Here is a 17,909-nt window from a genome sequence, read left to right on the forward strand (position 1 = left end):
CATGAAATTGGCTTTGAAATCATGATTAAAAAAATAATAATAATAATTCTGAGGTTTGTTTTGTTATGGGATTGTGAGGTTTTGTGATGCTGTGTATAAGAAAGGTGACCATTTATACACCGCTACCTCAATATAACACAAATTTGGATATAACGCGGTAAAGCAGTGCTCCAGGGGGTGGGGTGGGGGCAAGGCTGTGTACTCCGGTGGATCAAAGCAAGTTCAATATAACACGCTTTCACCTATAACGCGATAAGATTTTTTGGCTCCCAAGGACAGTGTTATACTGAGGTAGAGGTGTATCACTGTTACCACTGTTTTACAATTTCCATAAATCTTATACAAAGTGCATCATGTAAGGTGTCAATGGAAAGGTTATAATTTGAAGTATGATTATCCTATGTATATACATGTATCATCACTGTATCTGAAATCATGAATATTGGCTATGTACTTTTATCTTACACACGCTGCATTCATGGGTGATGCCCGCCAGGTAGATTTACATCAAGGCTAGACATCTATATGTTGATGTGCTATCAAGAAACCTCAGGTCTCACAATGGGCCATTGAAGAAACTTATCCCCAGCAGTGCAACCAGGGCAGTCTGGTCTGGTATGAGGCATCAGCAACATATTTATAGCTGGGACAGCGTACCGGAAAGAGGGGCAGCAGAATGCGGGGCCGCTGGACAGCCCCACGCCAGAAGCTCCTCCAGCGCAGCTGTACCACCTCCAGCCCTTCCACACAGGGTCTCCTCCGTCCGACAGCAGCCCCACCAGAGGAAGTGGCTGGGGGCAGCACAGCTGCCAGAGGAGCTGACAGCATTCTGCTCCTTTCCCCGTTGCCCCTCCCAGCGGGGAAAGGAGCAGAACTCTCAGCCCCACCCCCTGCCCTTCCACAGAGCTGTGTCTCCTCTGGCTCCATCTTTACAGCAGCAGCCCCACTAAAGGACAGGGCTGGGGGAGCTGGAGCATCACAGGCACTGGAGGAGCTGCTCGTGTTCTGCTCCTTTCCCTGCTGTGGTTCCCAGGAGAGTCCTGAACTGCAGGGCTCTCCTGGAAACCACAGCGGGGAAAGGAGCAGAACATGAGACCACTGGGTGGCCCAATGCCAATAGCTCCTCCAGCACAGCTGCTGTACACCCCTAGACCCACCCCCCAGCCCTGTCCATCGGTGGGACTGCTGTACAGACAGAGGAGATCCTGCGTGGAAGCGCTTGGGTGGTACAGCCATGCTAGAGAAGCTGCAAGTGTGGGGCTGCCAGTTGCCTTGTCTCTCTTCCCTCCCCCCCCTGTAAGTGGGGGTGAATCATGGGGAGGGGATGGGGAGAGCGTGGAGGCCTCAGACTGGGGATGGAGTCATGTGGAGGGTGATGTGAGGAGGTCATGTGCCTCCCCCCACATACCGGGAAGAAATGGATTCCACTTACACCACTGCTTACCCTGTCCAGGCAGCTCTTCCTGAAGAGCCAATGGCCACTCTCCTGTGATTCAGCAAATCATGTAAGGATATATGAGATGCTCCTGTAACTCTGGACTCCACCTTGGGCCACTAACTTTCCACAAACAGGGGCTGTGGACTTTGTTCAGGACCGTAAACTTCCATGCACACGACAGAGGATATAAAAAGGCACCTGAGACATCTTCAATTTGACTCTTTCCTGATCTGATTCTCTGGACTGTGGATTTACAACTAAAAGGAGCATCTTGAACTATGGACTGAGAACCTTACAATCTTTTGGAAGTTACCAGAGGAACTTTACAAACCAGCAAGCTATTCCATCACTGCTACAAACCTGATATAAGGACTTCGCAATCATTTGTATGTGCATGATCTACTAACCATTTATAACTCCCCATTTCTTTTATTATTCAATCTGTAGAAGGGACTGCATTTGGCTTCTGGTTAACCAGTAGTGTACTGCAGAAGCTCTTTTGTTACTGGCTTGGTGAATCTAATTATAGAATAAACCAAGAGTTTTGGGGATTGTCTGTCCTATTTCTTAGTCTGTACTGAATGTGGCATTTTCAGTGTGGCCCACATCAAACACCCAGTCACAATTTATCGTCTAATTTTTGAGACTGGAGTTCACATTTTCAGTTTTTTTCTTGGTAGTCGTGATGGCTGAAAACATTTTATTTAAAAAAAAAGAAAAGAAAGAAGACAATCTCACTTAATCACATGACTCCAAGAGATGGGGCTTTAAGACAACCACAAAATATCACAAGAATCAAAAAAAGGAGTAGGCAATGCTGAGCCCTTCTGAAGGTGGTAAGGGTGCTCTGCAAGTTGGAGACAACAACTTCTTGGAGAGTGAAGGTCAGAGAAGTAGTATTGGGTCTACTGCACACCATCTTCCAGCTTTGGGAAAGTTTATTGAGAGGATTGTGGCAGGACCCATGACAGGTTCTACAGATTTCATCTTTCCTGAATCCCACTCATTTGGGCTTTAGACTTGGGTTTGAGCAACGAGCAACACTGATTACGGAGTTTCTCTTAAAAATGGAGGACAATGAACTGTCTGTGCTGATTTTATAGGATATTAACTGCCTCTGAAACCATTGCTTATTTAAGGGCGTCATCAACAGATAGCTAAGGGTTAATGTTTCTTTTACCTGTAAAGGGTTAACAAAGGGAACCAAACACCTGACAAGAGGACCAATCAGGAAACCGGATTTTTCAAAGCTTAAGGGAGGGAATTGTGGGTTTCTTGGTCTGGGTCTGTTGTTTCTGTGCCCTCTCAGCTATTGAGGATCTATTTCCGTCTTCTAATCTTCTGTTTCCCATTGTAAGTACAAAGTAGCAAAGCTAGTCTCTTTAAAATTGTTTGCTGTATTTGCATCGTGGATCTGGCTGTGGATCTTATGTGGATTTGGCTAATACTAAATTGTATGTTTTTGGATAAGGCTGTTATCTCTTTTCTATTGTTATCATTTTCTATAAGTTGAAACCCTGTATCTGTACTATCTAGATTACCAGCAGAACTGTTGACTCTATCTTCGTTCTTTTTTTATTAAAAGTTTTGCTTTTTAGCCTGTTGATTTTTTTTTCTAGTTATCACCAGGAATTGGTGGCAGAAAGAAACGGGCGGGAGGGGAAAAACTGCTCTCTGTTTTAACTCTCCTAGTGCCAGGGTGGGAAGAAGCTACGGGAAGGAGATAGATCTTTCTGTTCCTTGTTTCTTGGTTTTGTGCTCTTGGGAGATGAGGAGACATGCTTCTTGGATTGTTGATGTAACAGAGGCTGCTACAGTTCAACTCTCAGGTGCCCAGAGAGGAATTCTTGGTGGGAAAGAGGTGGGGGAAATGGTTATTTCCTTGTTCAGGAGACTCAGGGCATCTGAGTCTTGGGTTCCAGGGAAGTTTGGGGCCAAAGTGTACCAGGCCGAAATTCCTGGTTGGGAGCCTATCATACTAAGTGGTATTAAAGCTTAAAGGCTTTATGCTGGTACCCAATTTCTTTGGTGCTAAGGTCCAGATTGGGCAATAACCATGACAAAGATACACATCAACGTTTCATAGACTCTAGGACGGGAGGACCCGAGAGGTACCAAGTCAGTCCCCTGGCTCATGGCAGGACAAATACTGTTCTAGACCATGCTCTCATATGACATTTAATCTAACCTACTCTAAATACTCCAGAGATGGAGATTCCACACACTCCCTAAGGCAATTGATTCCGTGTTAACTACCCTGACAAGTTAAAACTTTTCTCTAATGTCCAACCTAATCCCCTTGCTTGCAGTTAAGCCATCTGTCTTTTCTATCATTTAGAGGCTAGAGTGAACAAGTTTTCTCCCTCTTGATGACACCCTTTTAGATACCTGAACTGCTCATGTCCTCTCAGTCTCTCTTTTCCAAACTTAAATTAACCCATTCTTTCAGCCTTCTTCATAGTCATGTCGCAAGACCTTTAATCATTCTTGTTGCTCTTCTCTGGACCCTCTCCAATTTCTCCACATCTTTCTTGAAATGCAGTGCCCAGAACTGGACACAATACTCCACCTGAGGTCTAACCAGCGCTTGTTAGAGTGGCTCTGTTCATTGCTTACTAGATGGTGGTTTGGGGCAATTTCTCTTCTGACACGATAGCTTTCATGTGAAATAGTCTGAGATCAGTTTTGTCACTCTTCTTGTTCAACATGTTTGAGGCCATGAGGAGTTGGTAAACGGCAGCATATTCAGTACATTGTCTGTACTTACCTCTGTGTTTCCAACACATCTGGACTAGCTGATCCAGTATTGTGAATAATATGCAGTCCCAACTAGAAGGGATTACAGTAAATTAATCTTGAGGTGATAGAGGCATGTTATAATTATTGTTCATTTGTATTACTGTAGTGCCTAGGAGCCCTATTCATGGACCAGGATCCCACTGATGGTATATCTGCAGCTAAAAAGAAAAGCTGTGCTCCTTTGGCCCCACACAGATGCAAAATATCTGTTTAGCTATAGTTACTAGATCTTCCAACACTAGAAACTAATAAAACTCCAAGAACACAAACCTGCCTCATAAATGGTAGCCATGTTATCTTAAGCAGGGCTGCAGATGTTTCCCTCACTAACTCTTTCAGATTCTTCCTCAAAATCACCATCATCATGCTAGTCTTCTGCAATTTGAGTGGTGAACAGCTGACTCCAATTTCAAAAAGAGTGGAATGGAACCACTCAGAATCTCCAGTCACTGCAAAAGTCAGCCTCACATCTGCTGAGCAATGAGTCATACAGGAATTACTCAACACAGGTACTCTGCCTTGCACTGACTTCCAACAGCCTCTTGAACTCTGTCTAGAAACTAAATTTCCATCTCTAGAGCCCTAAATTAATGGGGACCCTGAGGGTTTGCCTCTCCTCTAATGTAATATTAGCAGAGTTGGGAATGGCAGATTATTCAAGCTATAGGTCCATCATTTCAAATGAGCAGGAGCCCGATGGCAAGGCATTTTCTACAAGAAATCCTCAACTCTAATTTGGCTTCCTTCTTTAGTCATCAGAATCCAAACTTGTTAATTCCACAGACCCTATCTTTCCTCACCAGCACTAAGGGAGATTGAAGGAGGATTTAAGTGAGACATTATGGTATGGTTGTGTAGAGCGTGTATTGTTTACTTCTTTTGTCTATTCATTAAAGATTTGATTAAATAAAGGACAAGAGTTATATTTTCAGATGGCATGATCTGAAATGCTGTGGGTAAAAGTCACCATGGCCCAGAAGTGGGTTGGAAAACAATCTCTTAATAGGCCAGTCTGCATTATTCCACCTGCATGTGCCATTTCTCCCTGTATTGGAAACACCTCTTTACCTGTTCCTAATAAAGCTGCATGTGAAGTTTTGTGTCACACCTATGCAATGACAGTTTCATAAGAGAGAGAGAGAGAAACAGCAAACCCTATAGGCTGCTGCATATGTAAGTCTTGGGGCCCAACTGGGAACACCAGCTGACATAACCTTACCAAAAGCTTTCTTTCACAGCTCACTTTCCTCATCTCTCCCAGGCACATGGTAAGTGATAGACCTATCTCCCACTTCACAGCTCACCAGACATGCTCAGCATATTTTGGACTCATGATTACATCAGAATTTCAGCTTTTATTTTAATATGGAGATGTCTCAAGTGCCTTTTTATATCTTCCAGCCCTAATGGTTGCAAAGAAAAGCTTGAAAACATGAACTGAGTGTAAATGTAACCAAAGCAACAATATCTTTGTGACTTTGAAGATTGCTCAGAACAGCTCTGAGAGGTGTGAAGTGTTCCATGAATCTCAATATGACACTAAGGGTATGTCTACACTACGGGATTATTCCGATTTTACAGAAACCGGTACTTGGAAACAGACTGTATAAAGTTGAGTGCATGTGGCCATACTAAGCACATTAATTCAGCAGTGCGTGTCCATGTACCAAGGCTAGCATCGATTTCCGGAGTGTTGCACTGTGGGTAGCTATCCCAGAGCTATCCCATAGTTCCCGCAGTCTCCCCCGCCCATTGGAATTCTGGGTTGAGATCACAATGCATGATGGGGCAAAAACAGTGTCACGAATGATTCTGGGTAAATGTCATCAGTCAATCTTCCCTCCATGAAAGCAACGGCAGACAATCATTTTGCACCCTTTTCCCTGGATTGCCCTGGCAGACGCTATAGCATGGCAACCACGGAGACCATTTAGTCTTTTTTCACTGTCACCGTACGCCTACTGGATGCTGCTGACAGACGCTGTACTGCAGTGCTACACAGCAGCATTCACTTGCCTTTGCAAGTTAGCAGAGACTGTTACCTGTCCTATTGTACCATCTGCTGCTTTGGAAATTGGCGATGACGGTTACCAGTCCTATTGTACTATCTGCTGCTGTCAGGGGTGCTCCTGGCTGGCCTCGGTGAGGGTGGCCGGGGGCGCATGGACAAAAATAGGAATGACTCCCCAGGTCAAGCCTACTAAAGAACCAGAGAGAAGAGCCATGCCGGGTCAGAGCCCCACATATCCCGCAGAAATGATGAGCTGCATGCCATTCTAGGGGGTGCCCCTGCAACAACCCCATCTGTTGCTTTCCTTCTCTCACACCCCTACTGGGCTACCATGGCAGTTATCCCCCATTTGTGTGATGCAGCAATATAGAATGCATGAATAAGAAACACTGACTTTATTGAGATAAAATAGGGAGGAAGGAAGGCAGCCTCCAGCGGCTATGATATTCCAGCCAGGACTGAATCTCCAGGAGACAAAGCTTAAAGAAGGGAATGACCGGGAGTCATTCCCATTTTTCCCCAGGCGCCCCCGGCTGACCTCACCAAGGCTAGCCAGGAGCACTCACGGGATGATGAGGACGGTTATCAAGCCTAATACACTCTCTACCATCAGGAAGGGGAGGGGATGCTGCTGTTCAGCGCTGCAGCACTGCGTCTACCAGCAGCATACAGCAGACATACGGTGACGTTGAAAAAAGGCGAGAAACAATTTTTTCCCCTTTTCTTTTATGGGGGAGGTGAAGGGGGGAGATTGACAACATATACCCTGAACTACCCGCGACAATGTTTTTGACCCTTCAGGCACTGGGAGCTCAGACAAGAATGCAAATGGTTTTCGGAGACTGAGGGGACTGTGGGATAGCTCGAGTCCTCAGTTCCCCCTCCCTCCATGAGTGTCCATTTGATTCTTTGGCTTTCCGTTACGCTTGTCACACAGCACTGTGTTGTGTCCCTGGTGTGACCTCTGTCTATCATAGCCTTGGAGATTTTTTCAAATGTTTTGGCATTTTGTCTATTGGAATGGAGTTCTGATAGAATAGATTTATCTCCCCCTACAAAGATCAGATTCAGTATCTCCCATACGGTCCATGCTGGAACTCTTTTTTGATTCTGGGAGTGATGGTCACCTGTGCTGATCGGCTCTCCACGCTGGGCAAACAGGAAATGAAATTCAAAAGTTCACAGGGCTTTTCCTGTCTACCTGGCCTGTGCATCTGAGTTCAGACTGCTGTCCAGAGCGGTCACAATGGTGCACTGTGGGATAGCGCCCGGAGGCCAATACTGTTGAATTGCAGACACACTAATCCTAATCCGAAATGGCAATACCAATTTCAGCGCTACTCCCCTTGTCAGGGAGGATTACAGATACCGGTATTAAAAGCCCTTTATATCGATATAAAGGGCTTTGTTCTGTGGATGGGTGAAGGGTTAATGCGGTTTAAAGCTGCTAAATTCGATATAAACTCGTAGTGTAGACCAGGCCTAACTCTAAAACCAGTGGGTCTGGCATATCCACCCAAGCAGATACATCTGAGCTGCTGGAGTGAGTACTACTAGTATCCTGATGCCTCCTCTTTCTTAACGGGGTAGAAAGCATGCTTCAGCAGCCAATCCTGAGTAGAAGGGGGACCCATGCCATTGTCCCTAACTTTTGTGGGTGGCGTTGCTAGTGGATGGAGCCACAGGGGCCCAGGGTCACAGTGTGCCTAGAGCTCCAGGCTGCCTTAATCTGGCCCTGCTCATATGTTATTGACTAGTCTGGCCCTGTAAATCAACCCTAGTTTAGTATTTACTAATGGTATACCAAAAAAAAGCAAATAATGGATAAATAGCTTTGTGAGGCTAGAAATTGACATGGCATTAGGAGTCTAAGGCTTTGAAAGAAAGACAAGGGAATTAGTGAAAGAACCAAGCTATGTTCACAGTGGGGAAATTAACAAACATTTCTCATCAGTTTTAACACCAGCTCACCTGAAGAAGCATGAGCTACAGCATAAAGTAGACTCTAGCAGCCACACCTGTTTTAACCATCATTTTAGTTAAAGTTGCTGAAAAACAGTCTCATTGAAACAATGTAATACTGGGTTAGGCTGATAAAACCCTAGTTTCACTAGGCTTCCAATGATTCCAATTTTTTTCTTTTAATTAAATTTTCACCATACTGGCTAAAACCCTCTATCGTCCCAAAGACGATCATCACATTCAGGAGACAAAAATCAGCCAGACAGGAATGTCTGAACAATTTTAGTATCTAGGAAGTAAAAATAGATTAGGGCACAGGAGAACTAAGGTAACAAGCATGAAGAACATTCACGTAGCAAGAGTCCAAACAGATCTTCAGCAATGTTTCTTAATGCATGCAATTTATTTCTACGTTACAACAGAGTGCTATTAACTACTGCTTCCAAAACATAGAAATTGTGATTTAGAAACAGAATTTAATTCAATTAAGAACTGTTCCAAAGAAGTGGCATTACAATTATTTTGTAGTTTGTTATATATTTAAATTTTGGAACACTAACAAAGATTACCAGCACATCAAAATCCCCTTTTTCAATACAGTGAATGAATAAAAACCGTCATGACACTTCTGCACTATTTAAGAAGAGGAATTTTAAGCTTGTTCACAATTCTTTCCCCCTATTCCATAGTTCTTGGGTTCCTTTTTAAATAAACTGCCATTTTTCACCAAAACGCCTTCACTTTGCCGGGTACTTCATATATATATGACTTTCATCAATAACACATTTCTTTAAGTCATTCAGTTTCAACTACAGTGATTTTTCTTGCTTCCAGGTGGTGGCAATTCTTTAAGCTACAACACAGCCTATTTAATAATTTTTTCAGTTGCTTCCTTCATTAGCTTCTGGTGCCTTAAAGGCACATTGTTGGGTCTACAATGTCACAACTTCTTCTATTTACTTCCATACAAAAAAACAAACCAAAACCCTGATTTTTAGTCACAACAATTCCAAATAAAGTAACATGGTGAAACCAGCACTATTTTACATTGGTTCTGTTTATTGTATGTTGCATAAGAAATATAATACACAAAACTGAGATCAATCAGTTGATGTCTACTATAAATCTTGTCTCTTGAGAAAGAGGAGGGGTGAGTCATGTTACCATGTACAGTATCTTTACTTATTTGTCTGAGGACATTATAAATAAAGACCTCCATCAACAAATGGAGATTTTACAATAGTTTAATGTCTAATATCTAAGATTTGTGGGAAATTAATGTTCTTTTGGTTTTACCAGCACTTTTTAGTAGGGAAGGGCAGACATTTTCTAATCACTTCAGTGAAACCAAAACAGTCCAACTTTCCTGGAGGTAAAAGCTATTGTTGAAGGGGTACAAGATTGGTGTAGAGATATGGAGCTTTTCACTTCCAGCTAAAGCTGAGCAAATAACTGAGTTTTGGGTGGGGGTGGTGAATTGAAACGCAACTCTTCAGTGCCTAGAAAAATTAAACTTCAAAAAGCACAATCAAGTACTACACCACACATGAATTACAGAACCAGAACAACTAAGCTTGAATTCATACAGAAACCAACCACTGAAACCAGGAGGAGATCAAAGTCAGCTAATCAAATGACAGAGAGGGCATTTCAAAGGAGTAGATCAGCTGAGAAAAAACACAAAACCCCAGCACGTCTTCACTACAGAGTATTAGCAATTCATTAAAGCAAATGAATTCTGCGCTTGGTATGCTCCAGATTTGTCTGAAGACTTTGTTTTAACCAGTGGCAGAATGAATCCAGCTCAGATGAAATATCTGTACCTAACATTAGCACTGATACAACTCTCATTCTGGCAAAGAGGAAGATGACTGTGTGAGACATAGTGGCATCCCACTCACCCACTTTTTCAGGACAAATGAGCTTGCCCCAGCAAGTGAGGACAGTTACGATATAAATGTCTGAAGAATTTAAACCTTAATTTAAAATATATATATATTTCCAGCTATTATAGTTGCAAAGAGCCTTCCAAACAACAAATGGAAGATCAATTTAGTGCTGTCTTTGTAAGTCTGCAGAAAGATAGCTCAAGGGACTCTGCTGCTAATTATAGAAGTGTAGGACTGGAAGGGACCACAGAAGGTCATGTCATCCAGTCCCCTGCACTCAAGGCAGGGCCATATAATAACTAGACCATTCCTGACAGGCGTTTGTCTACTATGTTCTTAAAAACCTCCAATGATGGAGATTCCACAACCTCCCTAGGCAATTTATTCCAGTGCTTAACTACTCTGGCAGTTAGGAAGTTTTCCCTAGTGTCCAACCTAAACCTCCTTTGCTGACATTTAAGTCCATTGCTTCTCGCTCTATCCTCAGAGGTTAACGAAAATAATTTTTCAACCTCCTCCTCAAGATATATCCCATCTACTGCTTCTTCCCTATCCACAAGGCTTGTTACCCTGTCAAAGAACACTGTAAGTTTGTTTTGACAAGATTTGTTCTTGACAAATCCATGTTGACTGTTACTTATTACCTTATCTTCTGGGCCTCTAAATAGGAGATGTTTGATAAATTTTCACAACTATCCTTTTGCTCTCCAGCAGCATGACAAAGACTGATCAGTTCCATTGCTACTATTCAAAAACCTTGTTTGCACCAGTGAAACTGTCAAGAATGTCATTTCAAGCAGTTGCTGCTTAGAAAAAAAGCTAGCCACAGAGGCAGCCACTGCAAACACTGGGGTTATGTCACAGGGGAAGAATAAATGAAAGTTGGAGTGAAAAAGGTAGAGTAAAACCAGTAGTCTCTTGGAGAAAGATAATGGCAAAGAGCTTCTGAACAGAAGAAAGGAAAGACAAAGTTCTCTCTCCCTGCCACCCCCTTCTAACAGCTAAATGTGAATTAAAAAAAAAAGATGAAATCTACTTGTGGGTGCTACAGACAGCTACCTGGTAGAAAATTCAGTCTCCTTACCCTCTTCCCAGCTGTTGATGGGAGAATAACTGGGCTTCTTCCAACATGTTGCCCCTGGGCTTCACTGTTGGTCAGCCCACACATCTCATCTGCCATAATTACCTCTGGGATAATAACAGCTAAAAGTATCTTGTAATCTTTTCAAGCCCTGGGCTGAAGGACTTAGGATAAAACCAAGGAAAGATATTCTTGTTAAAGTCAAGAATTTGGAATCAGGAGTTCCAAACCCAGTCTCCCTGCCTCGGTGTCTTCAATCCTAAAATGAGGATAACCTTTAATGTTTGCAAAGCATTTTGGAATCACTGGTTAGAAGATGCTTTAGAAAAGCGAAGTATTGTTAATAGAGCCAGTCACCTCTGCCAGAAATTGTAAGAAAACATTTAATTAAATATATAAAAAAGGCATTAACCTTCCATTGTGAAGTAGCAGCTGAATAGCATGTTGCCGTGCTTATCTGTGTTCGTTGCAGTTTCCTAGCATTTTAAATACCCATCATAATCAATGAAATAAGTATCTATATACCTAACAGCATGTTGAAAATATTCTCAGGAACCACACACCAACATTCTAAAGTTACAGTAAGTGTGCTCATGTTCTATTCCCACCTTTATCATTGATTTGTTATGCAGCCTTAAGCAAGTTAATATTTCTACATGACTCACTTTCCACATCTGTAAAATAAGGATAATCAGGTCTTGAAAAATGTACCAATCACGGTCACCAACTAGCAAGTGGTTTAAGCCCATCACCCATACACCTGTGAGAAATATGCTTGCCCTCCTTCAGCAAATTTCAGAGGCAATGCCTCAGAAAGACCAGCCTCCATCTGCTGGTAAGGTGAGTGCTGTCCCAGTTTTCAAATTAGCCTCTAGACAGGAGGTGTTTGAGAAGTCTAAAGCTGCTTCTTGCTTCCAATATTCCTTTTCTCTCTTCCCCCTACAAAGCTTCCTGGCTGCTATGAGGGGGTGGAAGGATGTATTTTTACCCTTCTGCAGTAAGGTAAGTGCAATTCTACTACTTCATCCCTCCTGCAAGCAGCTGCACATAGCTGAGCAGAAAGAACATGGCACTGACATCATTCTGATCTGTTTTTACTGCTGACCCATTGCTCCCTGACAGTAGCAGTGAAACTGACTGTTCTTGTCAATTGTATTCTGCAACTGCTGAGCTCTGAAAAAGCCCAAAGCAGATTTAAGAGACTGTTCAGGTTTGTTATATTTTCTTTGCAAACCCAAAGACTAGAAGCTTAAATACTACAGGAACTGGCAGTTAAAGCTCCCCAGTTGTGAGTGGATTTTCAGTCTTGCCATTTTTAGTATCAACTATCTACCATCTCATAGGACAGTCAAGGTTTATGGAATAAATAAATCAAAGGACCGCCACCATTCCCCTCCCCAGCTCTTTGTGCCTTAACAGGTATGGGGATTGTATGAGAAGAGGCCCCAGATGCATTTGACCCGTCTTTCCCCTCCAAACCCTCAGCCCCACACGAGGCCCTGGCTCCCTATCCTAGCGATTACTCCCCGATTTCCTTTGGTGTCTCGTGAGGATGGGGGCTAGTGGCTCATCCCCTCCTCGTCCGTCACAAGAGAAGTTAATGGGGAGGAGGGGCTGAGATTGAATAAAGGCTGCTGGCGGACGGAAGCTGGAGGAAGATACGTTTCCCCTGCCCCACCTCCTGCTGGGGTCTGAGTGCCCAGGCAGGCCCCCCTTCCCTTAGGAGCCAGGGTATGGGGCGTCTTCCTCCCCAGTGAAGCAGAGAAGCCCTCACGCACCGCACGAACGGGAAGATGGGATACATCTGGGAAGCCCCGAGACCCTCTCTACTGACCTGCCGCAGGATGGCTTTCCGGGGGGGGGGGTGCGGTCCCCCTACGGAGCGCAATCCCCTCACCCCACTCAGTCTCCTCCAGACTCTCACACACAGCCGCTTTACCCTTCCCTTTGCCCCGCACAGATCTCTCCGCCCCTCTCACATCCTGCTTTCCCGTTCCTGCTCCCCCCGTAGGAAGGCTCCGCAAGGGACTCCATAGCAGGATCGGAGAGAACCGACTCCTCTCGCTTAAACATTGAGACCTGCGAAAGGAAAGAGGGAAAGCCAGCGCAGAACTATTTGATCCGACTGGCGGCAGTATACCTTCTCGGACGTGGTGATGCAATTTTTAAAGGGCCCGGCGGCGGGGTGGGTGCAATGCATGCTGGGAATCGTAGTTTCCCCTTCTCTCGCTCTGAGTACACCGTACTGGGACCATCTCTCAGCAAACCGACAGTGCCTACCGTGCGGCGCCACGCCCTTTGTCACCATTCGAGCCAATCGGCGTGCGCTTTGCGCGAGAGCGCGCTAATGGCTCGGCGTCCCGTGTGTTCGGGATCGCGTGAGTCGCTAGATTCGCCTTCCTCCGAGCGCGCAGTAGATAGAGTGACGGTTGGCGCCCCGCGCGAGGAAGGGGGAGGGGCGGTTGGTGTCGCGCGCCTTGGGGGGCGTGGTGTCTGCCTGCGGCCGGCCGCTGGTAGTAGTTAGTTAGTTGTGTGAGTCAGTCAGTCGGTGTGTGCGAGAGTCGGCTCCTCCTCGGGGCTTGGCGGTAGCTGAGCTGAACTGTGACGAAGGAAGCCCTCAGCCCCGCCAGTTTCTGGGGCCCTTCAGAGGTACGGGGGCAAGTACAGCGTGGAGGGGGGAGTTAAAGTGACTTAGGGGTATTTAAATGCCCCTCCGACAGGCTTAGTCCTTCCACTTCAGGGGAAAGAGGGGGAGGGGGTGGAGGACCCAATAGGTCCTTCTCCCGTGGAGGAGACAGGAGGAGGGGAACTGTGGGTGAGGAGTCTTCGGGGGGGGTAGTTATTTGCCCCCTTTAACTGTGAAGAGGGAAGTCTAATGAGGGAAGGAGGCAGAACCAGTCACGGAAAATGAATTGGTTCCCCCCTCCCCCCATGGCTCAGATTTCCTCTACAAGGCGCCTCCTAAGTTGGGGTCTGGGGTGGGGGACAGTAGGAAGGAAGGAAGAGACCTAACTCGTCTGCTCAGTGGATTGGTGGAGTAGAAGGAGCAGATACATTGGAAATGGCTGATCAAATCTTTTTTTGACATCCCCGTCTCCTGGGGGATGGGGGCATGGAATCGAGGGGGAATTGAAGATAGAACAGCAATGAAGGACGCCTAATTATCTCTGTTTCCATCTTTGCGCAGCTCGGGATTCATTGCCTGTCTCTTCATTTGTCCCCTCCTTTTCTCTCCTCCTCCCTAGCATCTAGAGTCCTAAGTGGGCTCCTCAAACTTAAGGGAGAAGTGGAGCTGTTTGTTGCTGAGTAAAGAGGGTCTTGGACATAGCTAAGCGGCAGCTTCTTACAGCCCAGCCAGGATTGAGTCCATAGATCTCTCTCAACTGCCTCTTATTACAGACCAGTTATTTATTTGTAGGCTGGGGAGGCCAGGGCAGTTGCTACTACCCCCCTCCCTTGTATCTTTCAAATTATAGGTACCCTAACACTTTTTTTTTTTTAATTTTTCTTTCTCTATGTGTATATGTTTTGCATTTTCAGCATGCTCATTTGCTAAATATGTCACAACACAGTCTACCTCGGTCTGCAGTTTTGAAATCTTTGTGGGCTGTTCCTCTGTTTCCACTTTCTAGGAATTTTACAAGTAAAACATTGCTGCAGAATCCAATTTACTTCTACTCCTCAGAGACCTGGTTTCCTCTCATTTTTATTATCATATATTATTGGCATAAAGAAAATGAGATTAAAACTGTTAATTTACAAATGCCAAATTATTTTCTATGTTATATTAAGCTTTTCTGTTTTACTATTCATTTGTCCCTTATTTTGGGATTTGGCAGATTGATCAGTATGACTCTGTCTCTCCTTATCTCTTATCCTGTTTTACTCAAAGGTTGAGGTGGGACCAGATATGGAAGGATTGAGAAGTTTATTCATGAGAATCTGCTTTGTAATACTGGATAGGAAAAAGGTGTTTATGTAGTGCAGCAATTATCATTATTTACTGAGCGGCTGGTATCTGACACAAGATGGGCATGCTCTTTTTGGCTGGCACCGGGGAGGAGAAACATGCATTGGTGTGCCTCCCAGCTTGGAGTTGATCAGGGCCTCTTCCCTAGAAAGATTGCTTCTGTTTATCTTAGTTACATTTTGGATGCTTCTTTTTGTAGAACTCTGCTTTTTGTGCACTTTGATCAGTTTGTAAGACTCTGAAGTTTCTTCTGTTCTTGCAGATGTTTTAAGGTTGTCTCATGTCTGTTAAAGCACTTCGCTCCTGAATTTGTGATTCCATGTGTCTCAAAAATCTTTACAGGATAAATAAAATACAGAATAAAATAATTCTTTAGAAAATACTAAATAAAACAGTTGCTGTAAGATACAAAATTGAGGTCTTGAGACATTTATTCCAGATTTGGTGGAATTCTGGATTTCAAATTCTATAGTTAAATGAAAGCTGTTTAAAATTGGTTGTCCTATAACTTTTTTTTTTTTTTTAATCCTGTCTGTTTCACATTAGGTTCATTTAATTGTGTGTGGCTGTATTTGACTGATGATTGACTTGTGTCCTCAGTTGAATAGATGGTTTGATTCTGAACAATACAGTAAGGAGGCATTTACGTTGCCGAACATTTTGCTTTGTAGCTCTGACTTAGGTTTAACATGATTAGTTAGAGCTCTTTGCCTGATTCCATTTTAGTTTACAGATTTTTGTTCTGCAAACTAGCTACTGATGATTTGTCCAGATAACGTGTCTGGCAAAGTTAGTGCTCTAGCATGTGTTTCAGGAAAACCTCATATTGCTCTCTGTAGTTTTGAAGTATGTGAGTGAATTATCCACTTTCCATGAGTAACTTTCCATGAGTAATCCTACATACTCATTTCTTGATGGGGTTACCTTATTGTCAGAGCATCCTTATGGGTAGCTCCATTCTCTGACTTCCCAAATTACTTTTTAAAAATTGTTTGGCTTATCTTGACTCTGGTGACTCATTCACACATGAACTGCAATGGCAGGTAGTGTGTGTTTATTTGTTTTTTTTTTTAAGATATTGGACAGAAGATATACATTTAAACCAAGAGATGAATCTAGTGACCTGGGCAAGTTTAATTCTAGATCTTTACTGATATTGGTCGGTTTTACCTAGAGCAGAAACATGCTGTTAATATTATGGATAGTTTCATTCAAGGACAGAAGCCATTAAATTTACTGCATATTTGTTTAACAAAATAACACATACCATTGTATTGAAAAGTCACAGTGCTCTAAAGTTTTCATTCAGTACATTTTATGCTTGTTTTGGGTGGAGGAGGCAGAAGGAAAGAGGTGTATCTGTGGAAAGGACCACTCCGCACCTTGGATACATATCTATTTCTGTATACATAACTCCATATAAACTCTTTTTAAATTTGATTTACCTGATTAAATATATATTCTTTTGCTTATGCTTACCAAATAGATTAATAGAAAAAAAGGACATTTTTGATCTAACAACTTTAATGGTCTCTTGTGTAATCAGGGCAGTCAGACCTTTTGATGTGAGCTACACAATGATCACAAGTTATGGTTTGGAGTCACAGATGTTAGTGATTGCTGTTAAGTATCTCTGTCATGTTAGGAAACGTACACAAAATAAACATATGATCAAAATACCAAGATATAACTTTTTATTTTTTTCTTTTTCTCAGTTGTGTTATTCTTTCATTTTTGCAGCTATGCCTTTGTTCTGTCCTCTTTCTTTTGCAGTCCTTTTTGCTATATTTTGTCTCTTTTATGCCCTCCTCTCATTTTCTGTTTAGAATTAACCTCCCATTAGTGCTCATGAGCCACTCCACATTGCCTCCTGGTCTGATGGGAGCTGCTGCTTTGACTCCTATCTGGCCACATTCTGACAAGGTTGTCTTTCTGGTTCTGCTGACTGGGTTGTCCTCTGTCTTGTTTTGCACATGTGACTGTTGGATTCCCTCTTCTCCTAAGCTCTTGACAAGAAGAACCCAAGATTTCTAAATGTATTGTTAAGCATGGTTCAGACCGTAGGTCCACTATTAGCTTCCACATTTACTCCAGCTTCCTGAGCTGTTATGCCTGATGGAATCCTGCTGAGCTGCTCCCTCATATGCAATCAGAGTTACAGCAAACGTTCTGACATTATCATTGTATTTTGATATTTTACTATAGATGTAATGAGAGAGAATCTGTCACACAGAGAAGTATTGCAAATGTGAACACTAGAAGGAATTTTCTTTATAAAAATATATTTAAATACAAAAATGAGATTAAAATACCTAATCTTGTGATCTGAAATTATAATAATTAAATGTTTTCATTCTGTAATGAATTATTGGTATATATTGTCATTCTTGCCAATTCTTTACATTCTGAAAACATAGTAATAGCATGTCTTAGGATTTTTTGGTTTGTGTCTTAGTTGGAGCAAAGTTCTAAATAGATACAGTCCAGTCATATTAGTCCCAAAATGTAGTGTTTATTGTGGGGGAAGGGAGGTTGAGGGAATCCAAATTTATTCTGTCTACATATATTAGAGAGTGTGAAGGTTTTGGGGAAGTGAAATTCAGCCTGAGCACAGTGTTGGGGATGAAACAGAGGTTTCAGTCCTTCCAGGCTATTTAGTTAGTGCATTGGGCCATTGAAACCACATCAAAGCATGTCACCTTCCTTGGCCAGCCCTCAGCCTTACAGTTCTGTGATGGCCTATGTGGGGCTGGCACAGA

The 17,909-nt window shown here is 43.2% G+C and overlaps 2 protein-coding genes across 4 annotated transcripts in view; one reads left to right on the forward strand and one right to left on the reverse strand.

Moving 5' to 3' along the window:
* The window catches only part of HMG20A (high mobility group 20A), a 97,742-nt gene extending 84,148 nt beyond the window's left edge, over positions 1-13,594 (reverse strand). Inside the window, exon 1 of one of the 2 annotated variants that reach the window (XM_032799780.2) lies at positions 13,321-13,594. The gene's annotated coding sequence lies outside the window, so the exon portion shown is untranslated. Of the gene's footprint in view, positions 1-13,014; positions 13,130-13,320 lie in introns of those variants that run through there. The other variant, XM_032799779.2, reaches the window with a different exon arrangement.
* A 5-nt stretch (positions 13,595-13,599) lies between these two features.
* The window catches only part of PEAK1 (pseudopodium enriched atypical kinase 1), a 235,539-nt gene continuing 231,229 nt past the window's right edge, over positions 13,600-17,909 (forward strand). For both annotated transcript variants that reach the window (XM_075069520.1, XM_032799753.2), the window contains exon 1: positions 13,600-13,829. The gene's annotated coding sequence lies outside the window, so the exon portion shown is untranslated. The remainder of the gene's footprint in view (positions 13,830-17,909) is intronic.

Source organism: Chelonoidis abingdonii, chromosome 9 (genome assembly GCF_003597395.2).
Source record: "Chelonoidis abingdonii isolate Lonesome George chromosome 9, CheloAbing_2.0, whole genome shotgun sequence".
Taxonomy (NCBI): Eukaryota; Metazoa; Chordata; order Testudines; family Testudinidae; genus Chelonoidis; species Chelonoidis abingdonii.